The sequence below is a fragment of the Euprymna scolopes genome, chromosome 42, assembly GCF_053919585.1.
Source record: "Euprymna scolopes isolate OS-2025 chromosome 42, ASM5391958v1, whole genome shotgun sequence".
Taxonomy (NCBI): Eukaryota; Metazoa; Mollusca; class Cephalopoda; order Sepiida; family Sepiolidae; genus Euprymna; species Euprymna scolopes.
Window position 1 is genome coordinate 16,622,162 of NC_136523.1, and position 12,500 is coordinate 16,634,661.

The 12,500-nt window shown below is 33.3% G+C and overlaps 1 protein-coding gene and 1 pseudogene across 2 annotated transcripts in view; both read right to left on the reverse strand.

Annotated features, from left to right (window-relative positions):
- LOC145266939 (uncharacterized) overlaps positions 1-12,500 on the reverse strand; it is a 558,464-nt gene that overhangs the window by 382,494 nt on the left and 163,470 nt on the right. The gene's annotated exons all lie outside the window — the stretch shown is intronic.
- On the reverse strand, positions 3,945-4,061 carry LOC145267363 (5S ribosomal RNA; annotated as a pseudogene).

The following is a 12,500-nucleotide window of genomic DNA, read 5'->3' on the forward strand; positions in this document are numbered from 1 at the left end:
GGCTCATGCATATTTATTAGGTAGGAAAGTCGTTTTGGAAGAGGGCAACATTCCCAAAGGAAAGCCGAGTTATTAGAGCCAGGGACAAGTGTAATAGAGGTCACACACTATCATCAATTTTGTACATCGTGTACTCTTAGATCATGATAATACTACTATAATGGAAATTGTGTGTTTGGATCTACAAACCAGTTGTAGATCATGATAATACTACTATAATGGAAATTGTGTGTTTGGATCTACAAACCAGTTTTAGATCATGATAATACTACTATAATGGAAATTGTGTGTTTGGATCTACAAACCAGTTTTAGATCATGATAATACTACTATAATGGAAATTGTGTGTTTGGATCTACAAACCAGTTTTAGATCATGATAATACTACTATAATGGAAATTGTGTGTTTGGATCTACAAACCAGTTTTAGATCATGATAATACTACTATAATGGAAATTGTGTGTTTGGATCTACAAACCAGTTTTAGATCATGATAATACTACTATAATGGAAATTGTGTGTTTGGATCTACAAACCAGTTTTAGATCATGATAATACTACTATAATGGAAATTGTGTGTTTGGATCTACAAACCAGTTTTAGATCATGATAATACTACTATAATGGAAATTGTGTGTTTGGATCTACAAACCAGTTTTAGATCATGATAATACTACTATAATGGAAATTGTGTGTTTGGATCTACAAACCAGTTTTAGATCATGATAATACTACTATAATGGAGATTGTGTGTTTGGATCTACAAACCAGTTTTAGATCATGATAATACTACTATAACGGAAATTGTGTGTTTGGATCTACAAACCAGTTTTAGATCATGATAATACTACTATAATGGAGATTGTGTGTTTGGATCTACAAACCAGTTTTAGATCATGATAATACTACTATAATGGAAATTGTGTGTTTGGATCTACAAACCAGTTTTAGATCATGATAATACTACTATAATGGAGATTGTGTGTTTGGATCTACAAACCAGTTTTAGATCATGATAATACTACTATAATGGAAATTGTGTGTTTGGATCTACAAACCAGTTTTAGATCATGATAATACTACTATAATGGAAATTGTGTGTTTGGATCTACAAACCAGTTTTAGATCATGATAATACTACTATAATGGAGATTGTGTGTTTGGATCTACAAACCAGTTTTAGATCATGATAATACTACTATAATGGAAATTGTGTGTTTGGATCTACAAACCAGTTTTAGATCATGATAATACTACTATAATGGAAATTGTGTGTTTGGATCTACAAACCAGTTTTAGATCATGATAATACTACTATAATGGAGATTGTGTGTTTGGATCTACAAACCAGTTTTAGATCATGATAATACTACTATAATGGAAATTGTGTGTTTGGATCTACAAACCAGTTTTAGATCATGATAATACTACTATAATGGAGATTGTGTGTTTGGATCTACAAACCAGTTTTAGATCATGATAATACTACTATAACGGAAATTGTGTGTTTGGATCTACAAACCAGTTTTAGATCATGATAATACTACTATAATGGAGATTGTGTGTTTGGATCTACAAACCAGTTTTAGATCATGATAATACTACTATAATGGAAATTGTGTGTTTGGATCTACAAACCAGTTTTAGATCATGATAATACTACTATAATGGAGATTGTGTGTTTGGATCTACAAACCAGTTTTAGATCATGATAATACTACTATAATGGAAATTGTGTGTTTGGATCTACAAACCAGTTTTAGATCATGATAATACTACTATAATGGAAATTGTGTGTTTGGATCTACAAACCAGTTTTAGATCATGATAATACTACTATAATGGAGATTGTGTGTTTGGATCTACAAACCAGTTTTAGATCATGATAATACTACTATAATGGAAATTGTGTGTTTGGATCTACAAACCAGTTTTAGATCATGATAATACTACTATAATGGAGATTGTGTGTTTGGATCTACAAACCAGTTTTAGATCATGATAATACTACTATAATGGAAATTGTGTGTTTGGATCTACAAACCAGTTTTAGATCATGATAATACTACTATAATGGAAATTGTGTGTTTGGATCTACAAACCAGTTTTAGATCATGATAATACTACTATAATGGAAATTGTGTGTTTGGATCTACAAACCAGTTTTAGATCATGATAATACTACTATAATGGAAATTGTGTGTTTGGATCTACAAACCAGTTTTAGATCATGATAATACTACTATAATGGAAATTGTGTGTTTGGATCTCTACAAACCAGTTTTAGATCATGATAATACTACTATAATGGAAATTGTGTGTTTGGATCTACAAACCAGTTTTAGATCATGATAATACTACTATAATGGAAATTGTGTGTTTGGATCTACAAACCAGTTTTAGATCATGATAATACTACTATAATGGAAATTGTGTGTTTGGATCTACAAACCAGTTTTAGATCATGATAATACTACTATAATGGAAATTGTGTGTTTGGATCTACAAACCAGTTTTAGATCATGATAATACTACTATAATGGAAATTGTGTGTTTGGATCTACAAACCAGTTTTAGATCATGATAATACTACTATAATGGAGATTGTGTGTTTGGATCTACAAACCAGTTTTAGATCATGATAATACTACTATAATGGAAATTGTGTGTTTGGATCTACAAACCAGTTTTAGATCATGATAATACTACTATAATGGAAATTGTGTGTTTGGATCTACAAACCAGTTTTAGATCATGATAATACTACTATAATGGAAATTGTGTGTTTGGATCTACAAACCAGTTTTAGATCATGATAATACTACTATAATGGAAATTGTGTGTTTGGATCTACAAACCAGTTTTAGATCATGATAATACTACTATAATGGAAATTGTGTGTTTGGATCTACAAACCAGTTTTAGATCATGATAATACTACTATAATGGAAATTGTGTGTTTGGATCTACAAACCAGTTTTAGATCATGATAATACTACTATAATGGAAATTGTGTGTTTGGATCTACAAACCAGTTTTAGATCATGATAATACTACTATAATGGAAATTGTGTGTTTGGATCTACAAACCAGTTTTAGATCATGATAATACTACTATAATGGAAATTGTGTGTTTGGATCTACAAACCAGTTTTAGATCATGATAATACTACTATAATGGAAATTGTGTGTTTGGATCTACAAACCAGTTTTAGATCATGATAATACTACTATAATGGAAATTGTGTGTTTGGATCTACAAACCAGTTTTAGATCATGATAATACTACTATAATGGAAATTGTGTGTTTGGATCTACAAACCAGTTTTAGATCATGATAATACTACTATAATGGAAATTGTGTGTTTGGATCTACAAACCAGTTTTAGATCATGATAATACTACTATAATGGAAATTGTGTGTTTGGATCTACAAACCAGTTTTAGATCATGATAATACTACTATAATGGAAATTGTGTGTTTGGATCTACAAACCAGTTTTAGATCATGATAATACTACTATAATGGAAATTGTGTGTTTGGATCTACAAACCAGTTTTAGATCATGATAATACTACTATAATGGAAATTGTGTGTTTGGATCTACAAACCAGTTTTAGATCATGATAATACTACTATAATGGAGATTGTGTGTCTGCGTCTACAAAGCAGTTTTAGATCATGATAATACTACTATAATGGAGATTGTGTGTCTGCGTCTACAAAGCAGTTTTAGATCATGATAATACTACTATAATGGACATTGTGTGTTTGGATTTACAAACCAGTTTTAGATCATGATAATACTACTATAATGGAGATTGTGTGTCTGCGTCTACAAAGCAGTTTTCCATAGCTCTTGAGCCCCTGGAGGGGCATAGGCCATCTACAACTTTTGTTTAGGGTGAGGGTGCTGGCCCTACGCCCAACCTTCCCAGAAGGTACATACAGCACCTAGTCTTCCCAAATGGTCACCCATCTGGTACTGGCCAGGCTCAACGTTGCTTAAGTTCGGTGATCTGACGAGAACCAGTGTGTCAACGTGATTTTGCCGTACATACAAATCAGTTTTAGATCATGATAATGCAGATTGTATGCTTGCATTAAAAAAACCCAAATTATGAACTTTGAAAAACTATGAATAGTGTTTCAAAGATACCATTTATCTCTTAAGAATTTTTCGAGTAGACATTGATAATTCAGAAAATTCAGGCTTCTGCTATTACTAACGAGCCGAACATTAAGATTTTCAACCAAGAGGGAAATGTGTAACATTTTCAAGGACAAAATAAAGAATTTCTTTATAAACACTTGCAGGGTGTTTATACATGGATCTTTTAATCTCCTCGTCTGACGCCGAGGTTTCATGAGTACCCCTTGATCGTCTCATCTAAGACGAATAAAACTATTCGTAGGGAAAGACACAAGGAGACGTTCACTGGGAGTTTTCATATATGGTTATATATATGGAAAGAATTTACTCAGAAGAAAGAGACCAATTTTACCATATTAATTCTTATACCTAACTTTTTAACTTAATGAAACAAGTGACATGCACGGACAGACATCGAAGTAACATTTGCTCTCTTGTGTGAATAATTTTTTTAACATAGTAGAGAGAGACCATTTTCTTTGCAGCAAACCTGGCAATGTCTTCAATGTATTTATGATTCATTTTGCCTGTGAATGTTACGCTGAGAAGTTTGAACGAAGAGCTCTCAGGTAGCACATTATAAGTCATGGTAATCAGTGATTACAAAGGTTTCTTTTATTGGGGTGGGGTATTTATATGCGCTGGTCTTTTACGTGCTTCCCACTTCTTTCCATCGTCACCGTTTCTGTCTTGTAGTCGCTATAGAAATAAGCTTCTTTTTATGAAGAACCATCTACCAGCACATGACATACATTATAAAAAACACTGATAATAATAATAATACTAATCTATATATTAATACGATAGCGTGTGTGTTATTTTCTGTATCACGCTTCCATCCGGGTTGTTTAATTGTTATGTTCTATTTCTTATAATTTTACCAAGAATTCTTCATAAGTTTTGGTTACGTTGGTTGGTTGGCTGTTTTTGTTTTACGGCATATCAACCCTTTTCGGGTTATTTAATGCCGAATCCAAAGATTTTGCAGAAAATTTTTTTAATAGAATATATTTGTTGTTTTCAAATCAGTTTCTATTCAACCCATAGTTGGGACCCTAACAGGTACTACCACTCCGGGTCAGAGTGGACCTGGGAGCAATGGTAATTAGAGGGTGGCTCCACACTCCCCAAAGCGCACAAGCTGAGGCCTCACCACTGAATATAGTTTAAGGTCATATCCAGGACCCCCATTGAGGGACTTTTACCCTCTGCAGGGGGGCAGTCGGCGTATTCTAATGCCCCACCGACAGGGCCGTTTTGGTTATGGTTTCGACTAAAGCTGATGGCAGTTAAATCATCTATGTTTTTTTTTATAAAAAATTTTATCAATAATTCTACATAAGTTTTGGTTTCAGTTTCGATTATGGCTGAATGAACTCAAGTTATATATATCTATACATATATTTTTTTCATAAGTTTTTATTTCAGTTTCGATGTAAACTAATGCACCCAAGTCATATGGATATATTTTTTTTATTTTTGAAATCGCAACTTTATGACATAAAAAAAAAAAATCGATAGAACATTAACTCTATAATAATATATACAAAATCTGCAAGAATTAAAATATCATATTTAAGCGTACTTTATGACCGGGCTTTGCCAGGCGTTCGTGCTAGGTTAGATAAATACTTTTAAAGTTTTAACAAAATAGCTACAATAATATCAGGGCTTCTCCATTTACACTGAACATATACAGAATGCCAACATCAATATATTACATGTGAATGAGTCTCCTGTGGAATTTCTACAGGTCCCACTAGTTAATAATTTTAACCTATTCTACTGTAATCAAATGTACACTAATTATAAAATCGATGAAAAAACAAATATCATACATAAACCCATTTCCACCATTGAAAAAAATTTCTAAACTTAGATTCATCATTTATCTTCTAAATCACCTCCGTACATCATTCGTAGACATTTATGCTGACGACACTACAATGTATGGTAACACATCAATGACCATAAATGACCAAGTTCTCTCTGATTCTCTCTCCTTTGATCTTGAGCATGGAGTACAATGGGGAAAGAGGTGGCTGGTTACTTTTAATGCATCTAAAACCAAGCTTCTATCTCTACACCATCTATGATCTTATGTGAATCTGGCATCAGTTAAAATGAATGGCTCTCGTCTTGGGGAGGCTTCATGTTTTGACAAGCTTCTTTTTACTCCTGACGTGAAATGGGACACTTATATCAAATCCATTGCCAAGGTCGCTGGAAAGATGGTGGGATCCTTCTACCGCTCCAGTAGATATCTCACTCCTGATGCAATTCTCTAGCTATATAAAAGCCAGGTTCGGCCAATGATGGAGTACTGTTTTCACATCTGGACAGGAGCTGCTAGAAAGAACTTATCCTGCCTTGACAGAGTTCAAAATAGACTTCGTAGCTTAGAGGGGGGAGTGCCATTTTCTCTTCTCTGCAACCTCTTTCCCACAGAAGAGATGTTGCGAGCCTGTCTCTGCTTTATCATTATTTTCATGGCAAGTGCTCAGCTGAGCTTTAACCTATGGTCACCCCTCGCCAAACTTTCACGAACAACACACGTCTAGCCAAAACCACTATCAATAATTTTCCACACTCTTTATCTGTGCCTAAACTTAAACGTAGATTCCATGAAGAAAGTTTCTTTCTTAGAACTGCATGCCTGTGGAACTCTCTTCCGATTGCCTGCTTTCCAGCTGACTACAATCTGATTGTCTTCAAGTCCAACGTAAACAAGTTCTTGATGAACCATCCCCCTAAGTAATCCAGGTTACAAAATTCCCACTACTTATGCTTACTACGCTATAATCACATTGACTAATGTATACCCATTAACCCTTATCCTCGAGTGGCCTCCGGGCCTTGATAAGTGGTGATTCCTGTGTAAAAAAAAAAAAAAAAATCATAATAAAACTAAAACAAAACTCTTACTAATATACATAAACGACAAATTAATAAAAACTAATGATGTCATGTATGTTTTTAAATATTCTATAGGGGAGTATGTCTCCCAAAACAGTTCATACACCAGCATGACTAGGACTAGAACTTTTTACCAGCTCACATGTCACATGTCCTCCCATAACAGCTCTGTCTGCGAACACCTAGTAGCACATGGCACCCCCAAAAATGGATTTAGAAACATTAACAAAAAATACCACCATTCTAGTTGTCTCCTATTGTAACCTATACCTCCCAATCATAGAAGCCCTACTCATTCGCATAAGTAAACCGACCATCAATCGAGCTCAATATGAGAGGAGGGTATGCTTAAGTGCTTTTAAACGATTTTAATCGACTTTTTCAATAAATTCACTTAAGGAATTATTTTTTTTTATTTATTTAATTCATCACTCGCCCGAAGAGGACTCATGGAAGTTCAAAACGTTTGTGACTATGGCGAATTTCTTTTTACACTCTAACAGAACGTTCGAACATTGGCCCGCCGAATAGAAAAAAAATGAATAACAAAAGAAACAAATAAGGATTATCCCTGCTGTTCAACGAAACATTCACAAAGAAACTCTAGCTATTATCTCTTCGTAGCACACCATTAATCATGCCACGGCACAGTGGTTTGGAAACTCTGGTACAGAGAGTATCAGGTATATGTACAAAATGCACGCCTGTGCAACTGTGTTCCATCTGCCTGCTTCCCACCGGACTAAAACTTGGATGTCTTCAAGTCCAACGTTAACAAATTCCTAATGAACTGCACCCTTAAGTAAACACTGCATCAAATCTCCACACTAACGTAATGTACTTGCAATAACCCTTATCCCTGAGTGGCTTCCGGGCCTTGATCAGTGGTGATCACTGTGTAAAAAAAAAAAAATGTATCGAAGTAAAACATGACTGGTGAGAGTTGAGGACATGCATTGCATGGAGAGAAATGACAATCATATGGCGATGGTGTCTCAAAAAAAAAAAAAAAAAAAAAAAAAAAAAAAGGTTTAGAGTTTAATAGCCAAGATGTCCTTTCCTTAAAAATGATAACCAAAATGGAGAAAACTGAACGAAACATATAGTGTAAGTAATGCAAGCTCCACTGCATCCCAGAAATCCTCTCAACTCAACTCACCGTTTATCCCCCCCCCCCGTCCATTTTTTTTTTTTTTTTTTTTTACTGGTTGGTCGATTGCAAGATAACAGTGTGGACGTGTATCAATCAAGTGGCCGTCAGCTGAACCCAATCACTTTCAATGAACCAAAGGTGTAGATTCAATTTCAGTGTCCAGTCCCTGTGTGGAATTAGTCAGGTGAACCTTGACCCTTACGATTTATAACTTATTTGATTCTATTAACTTTCCTACCACGTGAGGGAAATCATGTGTACGTTTACATACACACACATAAATACATCTTATATGCTGTACGACCGAGCATACAATACGCTTAAACATGATATTTTAATTTATGCCGAGTGCGTATGTATTATTATAGAATTATTCCTCTATTGATTGTTATATATTACGAGGAATAATTTTCCGGGTGGACTAGTTTACAAAGAAATTAAAAAAGTAATACATAATAATGATAATGTCTACGTTTGATTACAATATCACATCAGCTGATATTAGGGCTTGACGATGAATGCCCTGGAAGAGTCACTTCTGATTAATGTTCAGTTTTAAAATATGCGAACGAAGAAATGATTTGCAGCAATTTAAAATAGTATGTCTTTTTTTTAAGATAAATTGAACTCGTTAATAAAATGGTGGAGCTCACCCGGGGTTGAACAGGAGACCATTCGGTCTGAAGTCAAATATTCTATCACTGAGCTATCTCTCCAGATGACAATAATTCTGCTTTTTTTTTTTTTTTTTAAGAAATGATTTGCTGAGAATTATCTCCCTTGGTTGGTGTAATGTAAAATATTCCCCTGCAAAAATAATTTTTTATCTATAAGAGAGAAAGAAAGAATACTTTTAGGATCGGATGTTTTTGATTTTCCATACTTATCGGATGGATTTGTGTACAAAACATATCTAAGAACACTACCAGACATATAAATTACCTTTGTATGAAATTTTCAAAAGATAGGCTCAGCTGTTTCGGAACCTATAAGGAAGGAACTCACACTCACTCCCAAAGTGACTTTTATATAATAGTAAATACACATATATATATATATATATATATATATATATATATATATATATATATATTAATACAAAAATTTAATAAAATATGTTGAAACACACGTTAGCAAAGAGTTAGAAACGCATTTATTTTTTGGAAAGGAAACACAAATAAAATGAATTGTCCTTAATCCGCGGAGTTTTGAAAGAAATATTTTCTTTCTCATCAGAGGAGAGGAGTTAGCAAAATACGGAATAAGATTTTGTTTGTAAAAGTATTTAATGAAACTGCAAATATGGAGTAGATTATTCTAGCGTAAAAAAAAAAAAAAAAAATTTTTTTTTAAATTAAAAAAGAAAAAAAAAATTAAAAAAAACAAAAAAATTAAAAACAAAAAAAAAAAAAATTAAAAAGAAAAGAAAAAAAAAACAGCGAAGCAGAGGGAGTGTGGAAAAAAATGAAAAATAATTTCACGTGAATGGATGTTAAAATCAAAGACGAGTAGAAAATCTGAAGACGGTAAAATCCAATACATATAATCCTATATATATATATATATATATATATATATATATATATATATATATATATATACTAGCAATGGGTGCCCGGCGTTGCCCGGGTGTTTGGAGGTGTATGCTGAGCAAAAAAAAAAAAAAAAAAAAAAAACGGTAATTTTTTTCAACTTTGACCCTTATTATGACCCATTAATATTTATTGTTTGCGGCTCAAATCCAGTTATTAAGTTAAATCCATGTCCAAGGAACGAATATCTAAAATGTCAAGTGTTTAGACCCAAAATTGTCGGAGGAGTTTGGTAGAGTTCTCAAAGTTCAAATCGTTGAAATTTGACCCCTTAATAGCGAAATTTCTGGTCGAAACCCGATCACATCGATTTTCCCAAATCTCAGTACCCTGTATATCAAATTTCGAGTCTGTAGACTAAAAATTGACAGAGTTATTGCGTAGGGAAATATACACAGACACACACAGACACGTTCACTTTTATAGATATATAGATATATATAAATAAATAATGCGCGTGTGTGTGTGTGTGTTGGGACGATTAATTGGAATTGGGAATCGGAAAAATCAGAACTTTTTGTGGGGGTATCGGAAAAATTTGTGTTTATTCTCCAATGCTAAAAATGATTCCTTTAATTAGGTTTTCATTTGATTTTATTGAAAAAAATTTCAACCGCTGGTAGTAATAATAAAATAATAAATCTTTATTTGAAACATTTTTTTTTTTTTTACATAGGCATCGCCACTTATCAAGACCCAGAGGCCACTCGAGGATAAGGGTTATGAGTGTACAGTAGTCAATTGGATAATATAGTAATCATTAGTAATGGAAATTCGGTAAATTTGTTAACTTAAGTGGAACGGCTCATCAAGAACTTGTTTACGTTGGACTTGAAGACAACCATATTGTAGTCAACTGGAAAGCAGGAAAACGGAAGACAATTCCACAGGCGTGCAGTTCTAAGAAAGAAGCTTTGTTCATGGAATCTACGTTTAGGTTTAGGCACAGATAAAGAGTGGGATGAATTATTGATCATGTTTTCAGCTAGACGAGTGTTTCTTGTGAAAGTTTGGTGAGGGGGGGACCATAGATTGAAGCTCAGTTGAGCGCTTGCCACGAAAATGACGATAAAACAAAGAGAAACTCACAACATCCCTCTGTGAAACTTCCAGTAAAACTAAAATCTGTAGATCACCCCCTCCCCCCCTACCCTCACAAGTGTGTTTTTAATTTTGAGAAAATATACGCACATTTAAGATGAGTTTTTACGGGAATCGTAAAAAATAACAACTCTATAGTTAAAATATTCAGAGATTTATAAAGAATCCGAATTAGGTAATTTTATCGGAATCGGGAAAAATATTGGAATCGTCCCATCACTAATATATATATATATATATATATATATATATATATATATATATATATTAGTGCTGAACTTTGTTGAAATTCAAAGACTGACTTTTTCTTTTTTATAACTTTTGTTTATTTTCTCCTGGATTTTTTTCATTACAGCTGTTTCGTTAGTGGGAAGGCAATTTTATGATTTATGCGTCCATAAAAATATCCTGTTGTCACCAATTCGTCAGATGATTTTTCCATTTGATGTTACCAACCAAAAATTGATTTTTTGCATGATAAACATGGTATTTGGGGAGCCACCTTGCATTGCCTGATCATAAAATATGCTTAAATATGATATTTTAATTTCTGCAGATTTTGTATCTGTTATTAAAGAGCCAATTCTCTTGCACTCAATATATGTTTTTGATTACCCGACGTTGCTCTGTCATAAAATATGCTTTAATATGATATTTTAATTTAGGCAGATTTCGTATTTATTTATTATAGAGCCAATACTCTATTGATTGTTATATTGTACCCAATATATAGTAGTCATTTCAAAAGTAAAAAGAACAAAATCCAAAACATGCAGGTCTCCAGCCTTGTTCATTACCATCTGAGCCATGAAATGGATCACAAAATTCTAAAATTAAACCAGCATTAATGTAAAATGTATATTTACGCATGCGTAAGGAATCACTTTGTCAACTTTCACCTGCCAAGTTTGAACTCTATCAATTTTGATTCGTAAGCAGCTATTTTTACCGATTAAAAACGAAACTGAATTTGCTCCATAGGTCCGAATGCCTTATATATCAAGTTTCAAGTTTGTAGACCAAAAATTGATAGAGTAGTTTGATAGAGACTGTTCCTTATACAGACAGACGTGATAATTTTTATATACATATTAGCAGGCTGCCTGGTGTTGCCCAATCATAAAATATGCATAAATATATTTTAATTCCTGCAGAATTCATATTTATTATCAGAGACCATCTAATATTAATGCCGTATTACCTTTAATATGTCACAGTTTCCAGATTATAAATCATTCGATTGAGAGATCCTATTTATTAAAATGGAGGCTAGAAGGTGATAACTAGGGCTAGGACAACAGCATATTCTTTTCATTGTTTTAACTCTCGCGTGTGCATCCGTTGATGCTTTATATGTTTTTGTATAGAGCGCTGTGATTCTCAGTTGCTTAACTGTGTCGGATATATACTCGAGAGTCAAAACAATGATAAGAATATGCTGTTGTCACAGTCCTAGTGATAACATACTATGAACATTAAATTAGCGCACCTATATACTAATAATTTAATGTTCGTTGTATGTTATCACCCTCTATCCTCTGTTTTAATAAATAGGATCTCCCGATCCCTGAAGACGCAATGCA